The sequence below is a fragment of the Cebus imitator genome, unplaced genomic scaffold (assembly GCF_001604975.1).
Source record: "Cebus imitator isolate Cc_AM_T3 unplaced genomic scaffold, Cebus_imitator-1.0 Scaffold240, whole genome shotgun sequence".
NCBI classification, from domain to species: domain Eukaryota; kingdom Metazoa; phylum Chordata; class Mammalia; order Primates; family Cebidae; genus Cebus; species Cebus imitator.
The window spans coordinates 1,734,414-1,739,610 of record NW_016107555.1 but is presented as its reverse complement, the minus strand read 5'-3'; positions in this window follow the sequence as shown (position 1 = coordinate 1,739,610).

Genomic DNA, 5,197 nt, shown 5'->3' with positions numbered 1-5,197 from the left:
ATGGTGAAACCCCATCTCTACCAAAAATACAAAAAATTAGCCCTGCATGGTGGCATGTGCCTGCAATCCCAGCTACTCGGGAGTCTGAGGCAGGAGAATCACTTGAACCTGGGAGGCAGAGGTTGCAGTGAGCTAGGATGGCTCCACTGCACTCCATGCTGGGCGGCAGAGCGAGACTCTGTCTCCTAAAAGAAAAACTGAGGAGGGTTACGTAAGTCATTTTGAAACAATTATCCTTGACTAAAACCTCAGAAGTATTTTTTTTGTGTAAGGTACAGTAGCCTTTATACAAGGCTGTGGTTTCCCTCACTGCAACCTCCGCCTCAGCCTCCTGAGTAGCTGGGATTACAGGCGCCCGCCACCATGCCTCATTATAGTACAGACAGGGTTTTGCCATGTTGGCCAGGGTGGTCTTGAACTCCTGGCCTTATGCGACCTGCCCACCCCGGCCTCCCAAAGTGTTGGTATTATAGGCATGAGCCACCGCGCCTGGCCCATTTGTCAGGGTTTTGACACAAGTTACTCCATTTGATTCTGACAACGCTCACAAACGTGAACTCTGTATTTTCAGCTGCTCCCCATCACTTGCATTACTGCCTGATCTCCACCTCCTGAAAGATCAGCAGCGGCATTAGATTCTCATAGGAGCACAAACCCTAATGTGAACTGTGCATGTGAGGGATCCGGGTTGCACACTCCTTATGAGAATCTAACGCCTGATGGTCTGTCACTGTCTCCCATCACCCCCAATGGGATTGTCTAGTTGCAGGTAAACAAGCTCAGGGCTCTCCCTGATTCAACATTATGGGGAGTTGTATAATTATTTCATTACATATTACAATATTATAATGATAGAAATAAAGTGCACAATAAATACCATGCACTGGAATCATCCTGGAACCATCGTTTTCCCCAGTCCATGGAAAACCTCTCTTCCACAAAACTGGCCCCTGGTGTCAAAAAGATGGGGGACCTCTGCCATATACCACTGTAGTTTTAGAAGCACTGTACACTTAAGCTAAATTAAATTTATTTAAAATGTTTTCTTTCTTCAATAATAAATTAACCTTAGCTTACTGCATGTAACGTTTTAATTCATAAACTTTATATTTTTTGAGGCAGTGTCTGTTGCTCAGGCTGAAATGTAGTGGCAAGATCTTGGCTCACTGCAGCCTCCACCTCCCGGGTTCAAGTGATTCTCCTGCCTCAGCACCCCAAGTAGCTAGGACTACAGGCAGCTGCCACCACACATGGCTAATTTTTGTATTAGTGATGGGAGTTCATCACGAATTCACCATGCTGACCAGGCTGGTCTCAAACTCCTGAGCTCAGGTAATCTGCCCACCACAGCCTCCCAAAGTGCTGGGATTACAGGTGTGAGCCACCGCACCCAGCCTAACAACTTAAAAAATTTCTTGTAACTTTTTGACTCTTTTGTAATAACTCTTAGCTTAAGACACAAGCACATTGTACATCTGTACAAAAATATTTTCTCTTTATTTCCTTATTCTGTAAGCTTTTATCTATTTAAAAAATTTTTAATTGCTTTTTACTTTTTAAACTTTTTTTGTGAAAAACTAAGACACAAACACACATATTAGCCTAGACCTACACAGAGTCGGTGTCTGCCACCTCCACATCTTGTCCCGTTGGAAGGTCTTCAGGGCAAAAACATGCACGTAATGGTCATCTCCTATGAGAACAACATCTTCTAGAATACCTCCCAGAGGACCTGCCTGAGGTTGTTTTACAATTAACTATTTTTTTTTTTTTTGAGATGGAGTCTCGCTCTGTCCCCCAGGCTGGAGTGCAATGGCACTATCTCGGCTCACTGCAAACTCTGCCTCCTGGATTCAAGTGATTCTCCTGTCTCAGCCTCCTGAGTAGCTGGGATTACAGGTGCACACAGCCACGCCTAGCTAATTTTTGGTACTTTAGTAGAGATGGGGTTTCACCACGTTGCCCAGGCTACCCTCAAACTCCTGAGCTCAGGTGATCCACCCACCTTGGCTTCCCAAAGTGCTGCGATTATGGGCATGAGCCACCACACCTGGCCTTAACTGATTTTATACACACACACACACACACACACACACACACACAGACACACACACACATATGTAGAAGGAATATACTCTAAAATAACTATAAAAAGTATAGTAGAGTAAATCCATAAACTACTAACATAGTCATTCATTGTCATCATCAAGTATTATGTGCTGTACATAATTGCATATGTACAACTGGCAGCTTAGCAGGTTTTTACATCAGTATCACCACAAACGTGAGCAATGAGTTGTGCTGCAATGTTATGATGTTTGGACATCACTTGGCAATGGCAACTTTTCAGCTCCACTATAATCTTATGGGACTACAATCATATATGCAGTCTGTTTTTGATTAAAACATCATTATATGCTGTATGACTGCATTCCAATCCATGAACATGGTATGCCTCTCCATTTATTTACATATTTTAAAATTTCTTTCACCAACATTTTGTAGTTTTCACTTTGCAACTTCTGTATATGTTTTGTTGGATTTAGGCCTAAGTAAAAAAACTTTTTTTTTTTTTTTAAAGACAAGGTCTTTCTTGCTGTATTACCCAGGCTGGAGTGCAGTGACATGATCATGCTTCACTGCAATCTCAGCCTCCTGGGCTCAAGCGATCCTCCCACCTCAGCCTCCAGAGTATCTGAGACCACAGGCATGTGCCACAACCCCTGGCTAATTTTAAAATTTTCTGTAGAGACAGCATCTTGCTATGTTACCCAGACTGGTCTAGAATTCCTGGACTCAAGTGATACTCCTGCCTTGGCCCCCATAGTACTGGGATTATAGGTGTGAGCCCCCACACCCAATTTCTGGATCTAATTTAGAGCTTGTATTTTCTCAGGGTTCCTCTTTCATCACTCTAGGGAAGGAGGGAGGATAGTAGCTTTTTATGGCTAAGCAGGGGTGGAGGATGTTTGGGTTATGTGCTATACCTCCCGGAGAGTGAGGGTCTCCTTGTTATTGCTAGACATGCGTGAGTTCTGACTCCCACTAGGCCTCCTCTGACACCACCCCAGGAAGGAGGGGGAGATGAGCCTTAATCCATGGTGAGGAAGGAAGTCCAGGCTCTCTACTCAGTCTTTCCTGGTGGGCTTGCAGGTGGTGCCACTGTGTTTTGTGTCATATTTTGTTGGGATTAAGTGGTTATTGCCTAGAAGCTTTTAGTCTTGCTATACTGCCCCTTTCCTAGTCTCATAACTAGAGAGTGAGGACAAGCTCTTCTTAGTTTTTGCGTGTGTGTATTTTTTGAGACAGAGTCTTGCTCTGTTGCCCAGGCTGGAGTGCAGTGATGCAATCTTGGCCCACTACAACCTCCTCCTCCCGGGATCAAGCAATTCTCCTGCCTCAGCCTCCTGAGTAGCTAGGATTACAGGCATGTGCCACCATGCCCAGCTAATTTTTGTGTTTTTAGTAGAGACAGGGTTTTGCCATGTTGGCCAAGCTGGTCTTGAACTTCTCACCTCAGACGATCTGCCCACCTTGGCTTCCCAAAGTGCTGGGACTACAGGCGTGAGCCACTGCGCCCGGCCTCTTTTTGGTTTTTGTTTTGTCTATACCATTGGCGTTTTTAGGTTGCCGGCTTCTCTAGCTTCCTACTCTGGGGGATAATGAGGCAGAAAGAAAACCCAGGAAACCTATTGCCATGTTGTTCCTTGGGTCCTGAGATCCTGAGCCAATTGGCCTTCCTCTCTCTGCCTTTCAGAGTCTTGAGCATCCAGGTTATCAGCTGTGCTCAGCAGGACAAATATGGAAAGCATGACATCTCAGTCTTTCCAGAAGAGATCGCCATTCTGAAATTCATCCTTGGAACAATTTCAAAAAGCATCCCATTAGTAATTTTTTAACATCTTGCCAGTTTTTCATAAGTTCTAGGAGATGGTGTGGTTATTTGGGTTGGGTTATTTTTTATAACGACAAGCATATGAAATTGGGGTAGGACTTTTTGCCTTGCCAGTCTGTAAATTAATAACTGCTTAGGATTGAAAATTGCTGAGCAGTAACACAAATACTTCACCCTAAAACGTAAACAAAAACCTGGCCACTCATGCACAAATCAGTTCTTGGTTTCTAACAGATGGAAGTAGTGGGGATACCTTTATACTTGTGGAGCCATAGCATTGTGTTCCAAAGAAGCCACACAATCTCGAATCTAGGTAACCCTCAAGATGAAAATGTGTGCTGCTGAACTGAAACTAGAGCTATGATTGGGATATGGCTAATATTTTATGCTTCCGTGATTCATGCTTAAGACTTATTTATTTTTTTTTTTTTAGATAATGTAGAAACTAATAGAAAATAAAGAAAATAGTTCTTACAGGCCAATACAAATTTTGGTAAAAGGAAACAAATTTCAAATAATCTTTAGAGGAAGTTCATCCTTGCTGTTACCTCTCTTGTGGATGAGTTTGTTAAAACTATGATGATGATGCTGATGATTTTATTTAGACAGAGTTTCACTCTTGTCACCCAGGCTGAACTGCAATGGCACAATCTTGACTCAGGGCAACCTCTGCCTCCTGGGTTCAAGTGATTCTCCTGCCTCAGCCTCCCAAGTAGCTGGGATTACAGGTGCCTGTCACCACACCCAGCTAATTTTTGTATTTTTAGTAGAGATGGGGTTTTGCCATGTTGGCCAGGCTGATCTCGAACTCCTGACCTCAGGTGATCTGCCCACCTCAGCCTTCCAAAGTGCTGGCATTACAGGCATGAACCACTGTGCCTGGCTGAGTTTGTTAAAATTAAAGGAGAGAATGTTTGCTGCTTAGAGATGTTCTATAGATGTAATTTATGGAAAATACGTTAAATGATTCAAGTAGATAATAAAATATATGTATCTTAAATTTTCTTTTTTAGCATTTATGAGACCAGTACAAACTGCTCAAGAGGAAGATGCCTGTAGCTGCCGATTTCCAGAAGAAGAAGAAGGAGGACGTGAACTGTGAAATGGAAATCGATTGGGCTATTGGAACTTTCTTGAAAAGAAGCAAGGAAATACAAGTCATCCCACTTTCACATCTTTCTAAAATGAAGAAGACCATCCTAGATAATACCCAGGATTACCCCCCAACACATGTTTTTTTCTAAGTGCTAATGAGTTGGCCTTCAAAAATGCACCTTTTTTTTTTTTTTTTTTTTTGACAGA